A 16827-nucleotide genomic window follows, 5' to 3' on the forward strand; every position below is an offset into this window, starting at 1 on the left:
ACACCACTCATCCACATTGTAAGCTCAATTGTCTACCAAATGAAGCACCGATTTGAAAATTTCAACAGAATTCTTATTTGTTAAAAACAATTTGAATTCTCAGAACACGACAAAAAAAAACAGGGAGGTTTTATATATCACTACAATGATGAACTGAGGGGAACGTTTGCTTAAAAAAAAAGAAAACAAAATTTCAAAAGAAACAATGGCAAACAGCTTCAAGTACACAAATTTAGCTGCTGGGTAATCCAAATAACCAAAAAAAATATCTCATATGTTTTTCGTAATGAGAGTATTGTAGCCTTAACTGCGCAGAAGGATAATTCAAGATATTCAATGAAACAGCAGCAAACCACTGAGTTACAACACAATTAGACAAAAAAATGACTGCTTTAAATTTTTATGTGCACGAAAGCCTTTCTGTCGTTAAAGCAGATGCCCGTACTCAGGGGAACATAAACAACTATTAAACTTTTCAGTGGTTGTCAAATTCCATTACGCGTCCTTCTACAACACATCAATATCGGTGTGAAATATGGAGCAAAAGAGTTTGAGTTTGATATTGAGCAATACTGAGCTTGGCTAAAGAAACATGTTTTCGAAATCAACCCGGGCCGAGGTGTCCACCCCTAATACACCGTTATTAAGCGAGATTAGGGTGTAAAGCGTTTTCCACTCTTAAATAGCAGGGAAAAGAGTGTAAGAGTGTAATTTATAGAAAATTACACTCTTTTTACACTCTTTACACTCTTCATTCCACTCTTTTTACACTCTTAAAAATTACACTCTTTTGTTCAATTTTTAGTGGCGAAAATAGTGAAAAGTGTAATTTTGAAGTGATTGCACTCTTAGAAATACACCGCTATTTTTATGAAATTACACTCTTAGAAATACACTACAATTACACTGTTTTGTCCACTTATTTCCTTCTTTTCAACGGGTGTAAATCTTATCCAGGCTCCGCACGGAAAAAAATTACAGAAATTTGTGCTGCAAAAATAAAAATTTGATCTACGTCTTCAACCCAGAATGAAGAGGAGAAGGATACAGATGACAATGAAGCCTTTTTTTGTTAGTTTTTTTGGTTTGGCTTATTTTTGTTCTTCTTTCTGCAGTAGAAGAGACTTTTGCAGGTTAATGGCATGTATTATTCATCGCATAATGAGATTCAAATGCACCTTTTCAACGCCGTCGGTTGCAATCTGTTTGTTTTAATGTCCTTGATACCACTGAATAATACAGAAAAGACAACGAATTGAGATTACGGGTTAATGAACCGTCGAGTTAGGTGAAGAAAATGTCGAACTTCATGAAAAACAATTGTTAATAACTTTTTGAAGATGACGGGTTAGAAAGTCTATAATAGCTCATTTTGTTGCCGTGTTAACGTACTCTATGAGTTTGTGTAGAAGTAAATGCCAATATTTTGATTTGTTCAAAAATTTTTAATGAACCGTCGAGTTAGGTGAAGAAACAGTCGAAATTCATGAAAAACGTGTGTTAATAACTTTTTGAAGAAGACGAGTTTGAAAGTCTATGTTAGTTTTTAGCCCATTTTGTTGCGGTGATAACGTACAAAATCAATTTGTGTAGAATTAAATGCCCACATGTTGATTTGTTCACAAAATATTAATTAATCATCGAATTAGTTGGAGAAAATGTCGAACTTCATGAAAAACGTCTTCAAATAACGTTTTGAAAAAGACGAATTAGAAGATCTATGTTGGCCCATTTTGTTGCACTAGTGACGTACTTCATGAGTTTGTGTACAAGCAATTGCCTAAATTTTGATTTGTTCACAAAATTTTAATGAACCGTATAATTAACTGAAGAAATAGTCGAACTTCATGAAAAAACGTCTGTTAAAAACTTGTTTAGGAAAACGAGTTAGAAGGTCTATATTAGACTTTTTTGTTGTCGTGATAACGTACCCAATGAATTTGTGTAGAAGTAAATGCTCATATTTTGATTAGTTCACAAAATTTTAAAGAACCGTCGAATTAGGTGAAGAAAAAGTCGAACTTCATGAAAAACGTCTGTTAATAACTTTTTGAGGAAGACGATTTAGAAAGTCTATAATAGCTCATTTTGTTGCCGTGTTAACGTACTCTATGAGTTTGTGTAGAAGTAAATGCCAATATTTTGATTTGTTCAAAAATTTTCAATGAACCGTCGAGTTAGGTGAAGAAAAAGTCGAAATTCATGAAAAACGTGTGTTAATAACTTTTTGAAGAAGACGAGTTTGAAAGTCTATGTTAGCTTTTAGCCCATTTTGTTGCCGTGATAACGTACAAAATCAGTTTGTGTAGAATTAAATGCCCACATGTTGATTTGTTCACAAAATATTAATTAATCATCGAATTAGTTGGAGAAAATGTCGAACTTCATGAAAGACGTCTTCAAATAACGTTTTGAAAAAGACGAATTAGAAGATCTATGTTAGCCCATTTTGTTGCACTGGTAACGTACTTCATGAGTTTGTGTACAAGCAATTGCCTAATTTTTTATTTGTTCACAAAATTTTAATGAACCGTATAATTAACTGAAGAAATAGTCGAACTTCATGAAAAACGTCTGTTAAAAACTTGTTTAGGAAAACGAGTTAGAAGGTCTATGTTAGACTTTTTTGTTGCCGTGATAACGTACTTTATGAGTTTGTGTAGAAGTAATTGCCCATATTTTGATTTGTTCACAAAATTTGAATGAACCGTCTAATTAGGTGAAGAAATAGTCGAACTTCATGAAAAACGTCTGTTAATAACTTTTTGAAGAAGACGAGTTAGAACGTCTCTGTCAGTTGTTAGCCCATTTTGTTCCCGTGATAACCTACCCAATGAAGTTGTGTAGAAGTAAATGCTCATATTTTGATTTGTACACAAAAATTTAATGAACCGTCGAATTTGGTGAAGAAAATGTCGAACTTCATGAAAAACGTCTGTTAACAACTGTTTGAGGAAGACGATTTAGAAAGTCTATAATAGCTCATTTTGTTGGCGTGTTAACGTACTTTATGAGTTTGTGTAGAACTAAATGCCAATATTTTGATTTGTTCAAAAAATTTTAAAGAACCGTCGAATAAGGTGAAGAAGAAGTCGAACTTCATGAAAAACGTCTGTTAATAACTTTTTGAAGAGGACGATTTAGAAAGTCTATAATAGCTTATTTTGTTGCCGTGTTAACGTACTCTTTGAGTTTGTGTAGAAGTAAATGCCAATATTTTGATTTGTTCTCAAAATTTTAAAGAACCGTCGAATTAGGTGAAGAAAAAGTCGAACTTCATGAAAAACGTCTGTTAATAACTTTTTGAGGAAGACGATTAAGAAAGTCTATTATAGCTCATTTCATTGCCGTGTTAACGTACTTTATGAGTTTGTGTAGAACTAAATGCCAATATTTTGATTTGTTCACAAAAATTTAAAGAACCGTCGAATTAGGTGAAGAAGAAGTCGAACTTCATGAAAAACGTCTGTTAACAACTTTTTGAAGAAGACGATTTAGAAAGTCTATAATAGCTCATTTTGTTGCCCTGTTAGTGTACTTTCAGAATATATATAGATCTTTTTTCCACTTTGTTTATTTGATTTCAAAATTTTCAATAATTAGCGATTTAGGGGCCAAAAATTTGACAATTTTGAGTTACTTTGACTAAATTTCCCACTTTATCAAGACAAAACATACAAGTTTTTGGTATCATGGTAAACTAGATTTCACGTTTCCAACAACCATGTTATTATCTTTTTAAAGTATTGCCAAACAACAGAATGCGAGAGCAATGTAGAGACCGAAATCAGGGTCGATTTTCGCAAAATTTTCGAATTTTCAAAGTTGTTTAGTTTAATAACTTTTTTGTTACCCGACGTATTTGAAAGTATATTATATCATTTTCTTGCCCATTTAATCCTCTTTACGAATGTATATTGGTTGAAAAACTTCGGTTTAATTTCATTGCCTTATTTTCCAATTTTCCAAACTTTGCTGAAAATAGGCAAAATTTAGCCAAAATTGAGTTTTTATTCCTTTACTTTTTTAACTTTTTTAACGCCAGGTTGATGCCCCAGTTCATGTTGATTCCAAAACATATTCATTTTTTAAATTTGATTCAGTAGTTTTCGAGATATAAGCCTTTTTCGGACGCATACCAGGCCCATGGGTCCCATAACCTCCAGCCCCCCCCCCAACTGCAAACCTTTTTTAAATGTGTTCCCGTTCGATTTTTGAAATCCCGTTTACTTAGTTAGATTCTATATGAATCCAGCTTTCCAATGATATACTTTTTAAATTTCAAGTTTTGAAATGCTCACTTCATAGTTGTTCACCATAAAGCAGGGTATGAAAATTTCGTTTGGTGTGTTGCCTCAGAGGTAACGTGACATGCTAATTGTGAGTCAACACTGGTGGAGACGGCATCACCTGCATCCGCTCACTGAACTGCCATGAATAGAGCATTTGAAATTGCGCAATGTATACGAAAGTTCCAAAAGCTCAGACAGTAAGCCGGAATTAATTTCATTAGTTCCAATAGGTCGTTGTACGATTTCACTGCAAAGACGGATCGTTCGGACAAAGGATCGACACAGGGTCGAGATGGAGTGTTGCGATACACAGGGGACGGATGTGTTGCGATGGCGGCACAGGGTCGCGGTGGCGGCACAGGGGCCTGGCGCGGCCCATCGCTCCGTTTCGATGGGACCCATACAAAAGTTATATCGTTGGAAAGCTCTCGTCAAGGCGAATTCGATAAGCTATATGCCAGTACCCAATAAGCGCTTAGTACTATATCTGTACTATTATACTATTGGTGGTTTGCTGCTGCTGTGTTATTGAGCTTTGTAAATATTTGTTTCGCTTTCAGTTGAAATGGATCGCAGTCGACTGGGTAACCTCCATGGGAACAACAACTCAGCCCCGCCTAAGAAAAGGCTATAACCGCTGTTTGCTAACCATCAACAGCACGGACAGCTTGTGAAGGACAACATCGAAGGCACCACAACTGAATTTATTTATAATAATTTTGTTGATGAAGAAGAGGTCCATACCGCGATAGTCGGCGATTCTATCTTCGACAGCATATGTGTTCAGAACTCTGTTGCCTATTCCTTATCTGGGGGGAAAGTTAATCAGTTTTTTGTGTTGCTGGATACCTTGGCCGTCTACAGAAATGTTATCCTGACTGTAGGTGGTAACAATCTGGCTGCGCGCAATGGACCGTGCGAAGATCCAACTGATGTATTGGAGAAAATACGGGCCTTATACAGTGCCATCAGAAATTTGGCGAACCGTCCAAGAGTGATCGTGTGCACTGTACTGAAGCGAAACTGCACTCACTTTAACATCCAACGTTTCAACGCGCAACTAAGCCAGTCAAACTTGCCTTTTTTCAAGCTGCACAAATAAGTGCACAAAGCGAGGTCTTTTTTACCTGACGGCGTCCATCTAAACGAGAAGGGTAGAAAGGAGCTTGCTTGCGCAATCAACAAAGCCATGCGAGAAAATCATTTGAATTAGCTTAATTTGATTGCTTTCTTTGACTACTTGTACCTTTGTTTTTTTTATTACTTTGATTTATTTGTACTATTGCACTTTGATTGCTTTCTTTGACTACTTGTACCTTTGTTTTTTTTATTACTTTGATTTATTTGTACTATTGCACTTTGATTGCTTTCTTTGACTATTTGTACTTGCACTATTGCAATTTGATTCAATTTACATTTGACCGATTTTGACAAAAAAATTGATTACATTAGTAGTAGTAGGTGCTAGGTGTATTAGGCGACACACAAGTTAGAAGACACGCCAATTAGCTGGCAGCCTTCATCAAGACGACGTGAAAATGACCAAAATCGGAACTGTATAATTGAAGTTGTGTTATTAGAAGCGTCGACTTAATTACGTTCGGCCATCACAATTTGTTCGGTTGTGATAGATTCATATCAAGTCCCACGGGCCACGGAGGCATGGCTATGTTAGCTAGCAGTAATAGCCGATTAATGTTTGTTTCACAACTAAAGAGTGCTACATTTACCGCTTAATGCGCGGGTAATTATCGTGAATTGCGGTGTTCGAGTTGTTATATTTGCTCAAGTGTCGGCTAAAAGGTGTGTCGTCTAATTTGTATGTCGGCCAATTGACCGGCCACGGTAGTAGTAATAGTAGTAGTAGAAAACTAAAATTGACGAACGTTAGCGGGTGTTTCTGCCCGCTTTGAATTTTCACTAAGCGGATTTTTTCCGCTTCGACCGTTATTGTTAAATTTCAATAAAATTAAAATTGACGAACGTTAGCGGGTGTTTCTGCTCGCTTCGAATTGCCACTAAGCGGATCTTTTCCGCTTTGACCGTTATTGTAAATTTTCAATAAAATTAAAATTGACGAACGTTAGCGGGTGTTTCTGCCCGCTTCGAATTTCCACTAAGCGGATTTTTTCCGCTTCAACCGTTATTGTAAAATTTCAATAAATTTAAAATTTACGAACGTTAGCGGGTGTTTCTGCCCGCTTCGAATTTCCGCTAGGCGGATCTTCCGCTTCGACCGTTATTGTAAAATTTCAATAAAATTAAAATTGACGAACGTTAGCGGGTGTTTCTGCCCGCTTCTAACTTCGACTAAGCGGATCTTTTCCGCTTCGACCGTTATTGTAAAATTTCAATAAATTTAAAATTTACGAACGTTAGCGGGTGTTTCTGCCCGCTTCGAATTTCCGCTAGGCGGATCTTCCGCTTCGACCGTTATTGTAAAATTTCAATAAAATTAAAATTGACGAACGTTAGCGGGTGTTTCTGCCCGCTTCGAATTTCGACTAAGCGGATCTTTTCCGCTTCGACCGTTATTGTAAAATTTCAATAAAGTTAAAATTAACAAACGTTAGCGGGTGTTTCTGCCCGCTTCGAATTTCCACTAAGCGGATCTTTTCCGCTTCGACCGTTATTGTAAAATTTCAAAATTAAAATTGACGAACGTTAGCGGGTGTTTCTGCCCGCTTCGAATTTCCACTAAGCGGATCTTTTCCGCTTCGACTGTTATTGTAAAATTTCAATAAAATTAAAACTGACGAAAGTTAGCGGGTGTTTCTGTCCGCTTCCAATTTTTAGACCTATAACTTAAGATGAAGTAGAAATTAGCAGTTACAATTAGTTGAAATTAGAATACCCATAACTTCTTGAAGATTGATGGCGATGGTAGATTTAGGCGTGAATGTACTGCGGTAGGACACGAGGTGAAAGTTTTTTGAGCTGTCATCTTTTATTACATGTTGTGCTTTTTAAGAAACCTTTTAGAAATTTTTATAATTTTTTTTTCTTTTCGATATAAACTTTTTTGGAAATCAGAAATGTTTTCAGTTGAACGGCTGATATGCTGGAACAAACAAAAATTGTGTTCAGACAGAATTTTCTGGGTTTGGAAAGTGGTACTGCGATTGAAACCAGGTTTCTTGAAAGTCCTTTGTCTGAAATTGAGCAACTGTGGCAAGAAATAAAACAGCTACGTGAAAGAATAGATGGCTTAAGGCAACGAGTAGAAGACCTAAAAGTTGAGTATATTGAGTTCTCGGAAAGCAATGAGGAGTCCAGCTACACGACAACTGCTTCCATATCAAGTGCTGAGAATATGGAGCCGATGAATGGATTTTATTAATTTTTGTTTCCTCAAAGGTGCCGTGTGAAATTTTCGTAGTGTTACTTTGTTTGACTTTGTTTTTCTTATTCTCAGAGCTTGATTTTTTTGATAATGATAGTCGCAAAGCAATTCTTTTGGCTGTAGAGTTTGATTGAAATTGTTAGCAATTGTGCATGAAGTTGATGTTTTTTTGTCTTTTCGCTTTCTTCGTTGGATTGCAATTGACTCTCAATTAAATGAATGTTGACTCGAACGTTTTTGACAATTTTCTCCGTTATTTTTTAAATTTTTGGATTGATCTGTTTTTACTGACCTAACGATTTCAGAAATGCCAATGAAAATTGAGTTTGTTTTCCTGACAGCAGGTTGTCAGGTGTTAAAAATTGGGTTATTTGATGGGCGTTGGCTCAAGAGCTTTCAAATAAATGATCGATTGAAAATAGAGATTGACGGAAAAACTAATCTGTTGATCGATGGTGTTGAAATTGAATGCGTTTTGTTAAAACACGGGCCTCCTGCGGCAATGCAAGATGAATTCGAGCGATACCAAGAAACTTATGGGGCTTTCGCACAACAGTTTGAAAACCCAGTAAGAGGTACCCCACCTACAGGTGCAAAGTGGACCCTCAGCCAAGGTGGGACACCGACTACAAGGCTAGCAACTGCAAGTCTAAGGGTTTTGGTTAGAGCTCCTCTTTTTTCTCTCTGTGAAAGAGTTATCGCAATAAATATAAAACATTTGCTCTCTAAGAAGTCAAGAAAAGATAAACATTGTAATTTTTTGCGAGAAATTTAAGCAGATAAAATATCATAGCGAGTGACTACTGCAATCGTTAAGCTACGATCCGAAAATTTGGTTGATTCGTTATCAGTTCTTTGGTTTTGTCAGTTAAAAACATTCTTGTTTAGAAATCATGAAAGATTGCTGGAAGTTCTTAATGAGGAGAAAAAACTCATCGCAGAGGTTATACAAGCATATGAGAAGACGGTTTTGTCCTGCAACAGAAAGCTGGAGAGCGAGCTCCAGAAATTGAAAACCCTTGTAAGATCTTGCCTCAGTGATACAAAAGTTTTGACCAATTTTTTGGTAGAAGTGGTTTCTAGCAAGTTTTTATAAAGTTTGCTCAATTTTTGCGCTCAGACTTTTCTTTCAAGAAATGTTTATTTTGCCAAGTTTTGGATAGATTCCAAACCATCTGTATTTAGAAAGATCTCAAGAAAGTTGATGCAGACAATGACACAGAAGAGGCAGGTATAGCTATACCAAGTTTTTATGAGGAAGTTGATTTGGATAATTTCCCAACAACTTCAAATCCGGAAGAACTGGGAAGAAATCTGCGAACAGCATTATGGGGCGAGAAGGGTCTACAGAGGGATATCATATCCCCAACCCGAGAAAGCGAAGTGCGGAAGCCTGCATCTCCCAAGAGAACAAAAATCTTTAAAGGTATAATGATCAAAAACTAAGTTGTCAAAAACTGGGTTTCAAGAATAAGTTGTCGGAAGTTCAAACTGATTTTCTCAAATGATTTTTTTCTGTTTTCGTTTTTGAAGTTTTTTGTAACCATTTTTTATGATTGATTTTCCTAAAAAGCTTAGCTTAGGTGTGTTTTCCTCTGCTTAAGGCCTTGTACAGAGACAGTTTCCACCTCGTCTTTGGCCAGATGCGTACAATGAAGCTCGTTTGGCTGCCAACAGAGCTGGCATGGATTCACTTCGATACAAGAAACGAAAATCTGATCCTTTTTGGGTGAATCAAATGAGGGAAAAGGCAGAGGCCAAAAAAAAGCGACAGGGAAAGAAACTCCCCGAGACTTCTCAAAGTTGTGTCGATTTGAGCGAATCTGAGACCGAAAGCAATGAGTTTCCATCCAATAATCAGGAGTAGCAATTGTTGCAAGTGATTTTTGAAATTTGAAAAATTGTAATTGAATCAGACGTTAAACACGGTAAATTTGAGTTCCTATATGTAAGTGTTGTCTTTTGCGGAAGCACGCAAAAGTGTTACAGATGAGAATTTGTGCTACTTTAGTTTTAATTTGTCTTCTTAAAGGTGCTATTTCTCGAATTAGAAGTTTTGGATGAAATCAACTCATTTAAGTTGTTGAAAATCAAATCACTTTTTTTTCAAATGACTTAACTCAAGAACAATTTTATGCAAGAAATACTAATTGCAGATTCGCAGAAAAAACATAGAAGTAATTTCGCTCTAGCTAGTTTGAAAGTTTTAAGATAGTTAAGAATGAAGAAAATTGAATTGTAATCAAGATTAGGAACCGTTTGTAGTGATTTTAGAATCGGCTGTTTTTCTATAGTTCTGTTTTGAAATAAATTTTAATTGAGTCAGACGTTTAACACGAGGTTGATTTGGGTTCCTATATCCTATACGTAAGTGTTGTCTTTTGCAGAAGTACGCCTAAGTGTTACAGATGAGAATTTATGCTAGTTAGTTTCAATTGTCTTCTTAAAGGTGCTATTTTTTGTATCGGAAATTTTGGATGAAATCAACTCATTTAGGTTGTTGAAAATCAAGTCTTTTTTTTCAAATAATTTAACACAAGAACAATTTAATGTAAGAAATTCTAATTGCAGATTCGCACACAACATAGAAATAGTTTCGCTCTACTTTGTCTAAAATTTTTAGATCGTTGAAAATGAAAAAAGACAACTTGAGATCTGAACCAGCGAAAAGCCATAACCTATTCGACTCTGAGGCTGAAAGAGAGGATAGTATAAAGGATAGCATTTTGGGGGACAACTTAGCATGGCTTTTTGTGAAAGACAATTTGATTCTTATTACTTACAGCAGCACCAAGTGGCCTAAGAAAATAAAAACCTCAGAAATGTTGAGTTTATTTGAAGGAGAGAGTTACAACCTGCAATTTAAAGACCAATCTTTTACTTGTCGTTTGTTGTCTAAAGGCAACTATAAAAAAGTAGAGGAAGCGATGAAGAGTTTTCAAGCAGAACTAGACGGTGGCAAAAGTCCTTCAGAATTGCGCAAAAAAGTTCTAGCTGCGCCGAAGGCTCCTGTAGTTGATGATGTCAACTTTTTGAGTCGTTCCCGCGCTCCAGTTATGAGCAGCAGAGAAGTCTGCCTGGGACAATCAACTGAGCGGAAGAAATCAAAAAAGGCTAAAGTCAAAAAGTTAACGCAGCCAGCCGTTCTCCAGGGCAGCCAGAACAAGAACATGGTAAAAATTAAAGGTTTTCAATAATTTTAATCACAAACCAGATCATATGGTTCCAGTTGTTTCTAAATCAAAATCAGTCGCCAAATTAAATAAACATTTATGCATACATACATACTTCCATACATAAATACATACATACAAACATACATATATAATAATTTTAATCATCGCAGACGTCAGTGGGTGTTTCTGCTCGCTTCGAGTTTCGAATTTTGGTGTGATTGGAATATTTGCTCTTTGCGTTTTTAGCAGCCCTCTGATAATCTGAGTTTCTCACAACCTTGCTCCAGTTCTTTACCTGAGATCAGCGCCAACATGGTTTCAAACAGTGGAACCAACAAAGACGATTGCGGCCCCAATTGCTCGAAAATCACGTTCTGGAGATGAACGAGTTGATGAAAAGCTTTGAAGAGAAACGAAAGATCGACGACAAGAAGCGTGCAAACCTGTGTGCAAGAATTGACGAGAAAGTTAGATTATTGTTTGCTTAACAATTTGGTATCACTCAGCCTTAATTGCTAGACCTTTTTGGCCTTACCCATGACAACTGGTAGTGACAAGTGGTAGTAGACAAATGAGTTTCTGCAAGAAATAGGGGCAGTTGGTTACATGAAAACTTGTTTCAGACTGCACAGTTGAAAGAAATTCGTTTTGTTGACCACCACGGCTACCAGAGCATAGACGATCATCCTTCCCGCGGCACATCTATAGTTGCTGTTATACACAACGATGAAGATCTGATGACAATGCATGCCGGATCTGAAGTCGGGAAATTTGCGCGGGCCCTCTTTGAGAAATTGTTGCCAGAAAACGAGCGTGCAGGTGTTATCCTTGAGCCGAGAAGACGTGAAGCTGACGGCCGCAAAGAAGCGCCAAGTGAAATTCTCGAAAAGTTCAGGAGTAGGTTTTTTTAGTAAAACTTATTCGTCAGCTTCACCGTAGGAGTCATCATTGCATAACAGCCTTAGATAGCATGAATTAAGAGATCGATCTTTCCTTGACGTGAAAACCCAAAAACCTAAGTTAATTGATGAGCAAAAAATGACCAGGTTTTTCTGCCTGTTTTAGAAGTTGTAGAGCAAAAGTACCCAGATACACCAAAACTGGCTTTCGAGACTGCAAGAAAAGCTGCCAACCAATACGGCAAGGATTGTCGGAAACGACATTCTAGTTTAGAAGCGAATGAGTAGTTGTTTAGAAGATCATTGTTTGTAATGTGAAGGCCATCTCCTTGATCTTGTTTATCGTACTGATACGTTGCTTCCTATTTGTAGAAATACAGTTCCTTAGAAAATACTCGCCTTTCTGCCTTTACTTCTACTGGAGTGTTTAACCTAATTCCCTGTTTAAATCATTTGATATTATATTGTTTAGTTGATGAGTTTGCCGTTTTCTGAAGCTCGGTTTTCGTGTTGCGATCATAAATTCAAAGTTTACTTGATAGTTTTTCATACATACAAATTTAATTTCGTACTTACATAAATACATACATACATTCAAAGTTTTAATAATGTTGAAATACGCAATAAACGTTAGCGGGTGTTTCTGCCCGCTTCGACCGCGGATTTAAATCTTTAAATTTGAAATTCCGGGACTTTAGCGGGTGTTTCTGCACGCTTCGAATTTTTATTACTAGTTCTGCTTTTAACTTTGTTACTTGTTGAAGTTAATTTTAATAATACTTAAAAACTTTAATAATGTTGAAGTACGCAATACACGTTAGCGGGTGTTTCTGCCCGCTTCGACCGCGGATTTAAAACTTTAAATTTGAAATTCGGGGACGTTAGCGGATGTTTCTGTCCGCTTCGAATTTTTATTACTAGTTCTGCTTTTAACTTTGTTACTTGTTTAAGTTAATTTTAATAATACTTAAAAACTTTAATAATGTTGAAGTACGCAATACACGTTAGCGGCTGTTTCTGCCCGCTTCGACCGCTGATTTAAAACTTTAAATTTGAAATTCCGGGACTTTAGCGGGTGTTTCTGCACGCTTCGAAGTTTTATTACTTGTTCTGCTTTTAACTTTGTTACTTGTTTAAGTTATTTTAATAACACTTAAAAACTTTAATAATGTTGAAGTACGCAATACACGTTAGCGGCTGTTTCTGCCCGCTTCGACCGCGGATTTAAAACTTTAAATTTGAAATTCGGTGACGTTAGCGGACGTTTCTGTCCGCTTCGAATTTTTATTACTAGTTCTGCTTTTAACTTTGTTACTTGTTTAAGTTAATTTTAATATTACTTAAAAATTTTAATAATGTTAAAGTACGCAATGTACGTTAGCGGGTGTTTCTGCCCGCTTCGACCGCGGATTTAAAACTTTAAATTTGAAATTCCGGGACTTTAGCGGGTGTTTCTGCACGCTTCGAAGTTTTATTACTAGTTCTGCCTTTAACTTTGTTACTTGTTTAGGTTAATTTTAATATTACTTAAAAATTTTAATAATGTTAAAGTACGCAATGTACGTTAGCGGGTGTTTCTGCCCGCTTCGACCGCGGATTTAAAACTTTAAATTTGAAATTCCGGGACATTAGCGGGTGTTTCTGCACGCTTCGAAGTTTTATTACTTGTTCTGCTTTTAACTTTGTTACATGTTTAAGTTAATTTTAATATTACTTAAAAATTTTAATAATGTTAAAGTACGCAATGTACGTTAGCGGGTGTTTCTGCCCGCTTCGACCGCGGATTTAAAACTTTAAATTTGAAATTCCGGGACTTTAGCGGGTGTTTCTGCACGCTTCGAAGTTTTATTACTTGTTCTGCTTTTAACTTTGTTACATGTTTAAGTTAATTTTAATAATACTTAAAAACTTTAATAAGGTTGAAGTACGCAATAAACGTTAGCGGGTGTTTCTGCCCGCTTCGACTGCGGATTTAAAACTTTAAATTTGAAATTCCGGGACTTTAGCGGGTGTTTCTGCACGCTTCGAAGTTTTATTACTTGTTCTGCTTTTAACTTTGTTACTTGTTTAAGTTAATTTTAATAATACTTAAAAACTTTAATAATGTTGAAGTACGCAATACACGTTAGCGGGTGTTTCTGCCCGCTTCGACCGCGGATTTGAAACTTTAAATTTGAAATTCGGGGACGTTAGCGGATGTTTCTGTCCGCTTCGAATTTTTATTACTAGTTCTGCTTTTAACTTTGTTACTTGTTTAAGTTAATTTTAATAATACTTAAAAACTTTAATAATGTTGAAGTACGCAATACACGTTAGCGGATGTTTCTGCCCGCTTCGACCGCGGATTTATAACTTTAAATTTGAAATTCGGGGACGTTAGCGGATGCTTCTGTCCGCTTCGAATTTTTATTACTAGTTCTGCTTTTAACTTTGTTACTTGTTTAAGTTAATTTTAATAATACTTAAAAACTTTAATAATGTTGAAGTACGCAATACACGTTAGCGGCTGTTTCTGCCCGCTTCGACCGCTGATTTAAAACTTTAAATTTGAAATTCCGGGACTTTAGCGGGTGTTTCTGCACGCTTCGAAATTTTATTACTTGTTCTGCTTTTAACTTTGTTACTTGTTTAAGTTAATTTTAATAATACTTAAAAACTTTAATAATGTTGAAGTACGCAATACACGTTAGCGGGTGTTTCTGCCCGCTTCGACCGCGGATTTAAAACTTTAAATTTGAAAATCGGGGACGTTAGCGGATGTTTCTGTCCGCTTCGAATTTTTATTACTAATTCTGCTTTTAACTTTGTTACTCGTTTAAGTTAATTTTAATATTACTTAAAAGTTTTAATAATGTTAAAGTACGCAATAAACGTTAGCGGGTGTTTCTGCCCGCTTCGACCGCTGATTTAAATCTTTAAATTTGAAATTCCGGGACTTAAGCGGGTGTTTCTGTCCGCTTCGAATTTTTATTACTAGTTCTGCTTTTAACTTTGTTACTTGTTTAAGTTAATCTTTATATTACTTAAAAACTTTTATAATGTTGAAGTACGCAATAAACGTTAGCGGGTTTTTCTGCCCGCTTCGACCGCGGATTTAAATCTTTAAATTTGAAATTCCGGGACTTTAGCGGGTGTTTCTGCACTCTTCGAAGCTTAATTAGATAATAGATAATTTTATGTTAGGTTTGGAGAGTGCTCTTTTGCATACATACGTTAATCCCTTCATGCATTCATTCGTTTATTCATTCATTCACCTTGATTAAATTCTAATTAGATTTTTCAAGTCATATGATGATAACTTGCGAAGAATTGGTAATTGTGGACGGACAAGTAGTGCGTCAAATCTTAAGCAAATTCGATGTAGTTCCTCAAACAATGCTTCCGTTGATCAGTTTTGAAGAGTATGAGAAACGTTTGAAAGCAGACAGACGACTTTTTAAAGCATATTCGTCTTTAAAAGAACTCTATGAGGCCTCTATTGAGAGGGGTTTCAAAATCTTGCCAGACAGTTTTGGGGGCTTTGGCCTCTTCAATCATATAGAAAAGACCTTGAAGCCTTCGCTGGAACCCCTAAGACCTTTTCCTGTTGGGCCTTTTGAAAGTGTTCCTCAGGAATTACAAAACGAAATGTCTGATTTGTCAGTCATGCGCGGTGAGTTGGAAAGGGATGAACTAGTGCTATTGGGTCCAATTCGTTTTGCCAACCACTCCTGCTCCCCGAACACCAAATTTTTTATGGGATACACAAGCTCTTTCCTCCCCCACAATAGATGCATTTTTCTCCAAGTTATCAAGTCTATAGAAGTTGGAGAAGAAATCACAGTGAGCTACGGTAACAACTATTTTAAAGATGGCCGATTGAAATGTAGATGTCCGCACAAAGAGAAGCACGAATCATATAATGAAATCTTGCCACCCACGACACCCCGAGAACAACGCCTGGGTGATATTTCGACCCAATCTTTACATGCTTCAGGAAATTCAAGTGAAATTTTTCATTCCGGAGAAAGTTTCGGTTCAAATTATGGAGCAAGTCAGTCGAGTGTTGGTACGCCTACCGATTTTGGAAGTGCCATAAAAAGAAAATTCCAGAATCAACGGAAGAGGCGCGTGAAAAGAAGGTTGGTGGACAGTTCAAGTAGACACATTCAAACGTACATACACCAAGTTGATTCTGTGCGTTCTTCAGATGTTGAAACTGAGGAGAATAGTACCCATGGGAGTATGCCTGTTTCTGCTGATGACATAATGTCCGATCCATCTTGTGAAGTTGCTTCTATAGGTGAATCGTCATCGAATCGGCTAGATATCATCTCAGACCACGACAGTGAAGACGTAGTCGACACGGAAAAAGACTGTTACGACCATAGCAAAGATGGCTTTCAATTTTCTTCTCAGCCTCTATTGTGTAATTCAAACGTCACTGTCCATAATGCTGCACTTGGTTTATTTGCAATATTTGCCCGTTATTGTTTACCCGACGAAGCGCTGTATGACCTTTTAAAATTTCAAAAGATTATTCATCCAAATGACCGTCTACATGCTCCAAATTTTTTGAAACAAGAGACAAAGAAACTGACAGAGCAATACATAAAGCACAGAGAGAACAATGGCAATGGGGAAGTTATTTATCTAAATTTTTTCGACAAATTGGTGCAGAATGTTCAAAAGTACATTAATGAAATAGTGAAATACGCAGACCCAGAAACAAAAACAGATCTAAAACTCTCGAGTCTTTTTGAGGAAGGCACAATCCATTTGAAACTTATAATTAACGTTGACGGAGTTCAGGTTCGAGAATCTAGTGATTGCTCCGCTTACCCTCTCTGGGTTGCTTTGGCTGACCTGCCACCAAAACTCAGATCATCATTCGATAATATTTTTCTCTGTTCTTTGTGTTACGGCAAAGGAGAAATTTCGTGGGATCCCATTTTTGATCACTATGCTTCTGAGATTTCAAAAGTAGAGAATATTAAATACAATGAACGTTCGTACCAAATCCGCATCACTACAATTTTCTTGATTGTCGACCTCGTCTGCAAACATGATTATCTGAAAATGAAAAAATTCAACGGTTATTATGGCTGTGGGCTGTGTACTATGAGGGGAATTCAGAG

Source organism: Convolutriloba macropyga, chromosome 5 (assembly GCF_964194025.1).
Source record: "Convolutriloba macropyga chromosome 5, txConMacr16.3, whole genome shotgun sequence".
In the NCBI taxonomy this organism is placed as follows: domain Eukaryota; kingdom Metazoa; phylum Xenacoelomorpha; order Acoela; family Convolutidae; genus Convolutriloba; species Convolutriloba macropyga.